Source organism: Alosa alosa, chromosome 5 (assembly GCF_017589495.1).
Source record: "Alosa alosa isolate M-15738 ecotype Scorff River chromosome 5, AALO_Geno_1.1, whole genome shotgun sequence".
In the NCBI taxonomy this organism is placed as follows: domain Eukaryota; kingdom Metazoa; phylum Chordata; class Actinopteri; order Clupeiformes; family Clupeidae; genus Alosa; species Alosa alosa.
Window position 1 is genome coordinate 8,539,437 of NC_063193.1, and position 910 is coordinate 8,540,346.

Genomic DNA, 910 nt, shown 5'->3' on the forward strand with positions numbered 1-910 from the left:
CCTCATTTTCTCTGCTGCAGCCAGCCAACACATATCCCGACACAGGCGGTGGGGATGCAAATTAATATTTTCACAGAGATTTCCTTTGTGTCTCAATTTGAATTTTTCATTTGTAGAGGCTGATTGTTTGTTTCCAGTCTCTCCCTCTTCTCTCCCTCCTTGCTCTCTCACTCTCTCTCTCTCTCTCTTTCGCTCAGCTTCATCTGTGTGTGTGTGTGTGTGTGTGTGTGTGTGTGTGTGTGTGTGTGTGTGACAGGCGGTGTGGTGCTGGCAGCTTTGTCCATCAAATGGCACCTGCTCCTTGTGCCTGTTTGCTCAAGCTCCTGTCCAGACCGCTGGAGATAAATGTCAGTGTTGTGCTGCAGCCATCTTTGTTTCTTCCTCTCTGATGAAATGTCTTTTTAAGCCCAACAAGGCACGCAGCCAACAACCAGCCTGCATAATAGATGCATAAATACAAAGCAGTGAGTACAAAATACACACACACACACACACACACATACACACACACACACACACACACACACACACACACACACACACACACGCACGCACACACGCACACTTACACACATACATACACACACACACACACACACACGTACACACATGCAAGCCCACAGATGCTCACATGCACACATTCATTAAGAGAAAGGTACACACTTTAGCCCCTATAACAGATAAGATAGTAGTTTATACACATGTATACAGACAACTTCAAAACCTGATGTCTGTAAAACACACTGCGACACCAAAAAACTCACACACCCTTGTATCTACACAAATACAGATCACGTTCACTTCAGTGGTTATTGTTGGGTTGTGAAGTTTTCTATATAATGGTTGTATCTATGTGATTCTTTTTGTCTTGGAAAAAAATGGCCTTATATGCACATGAGCACACATTCAC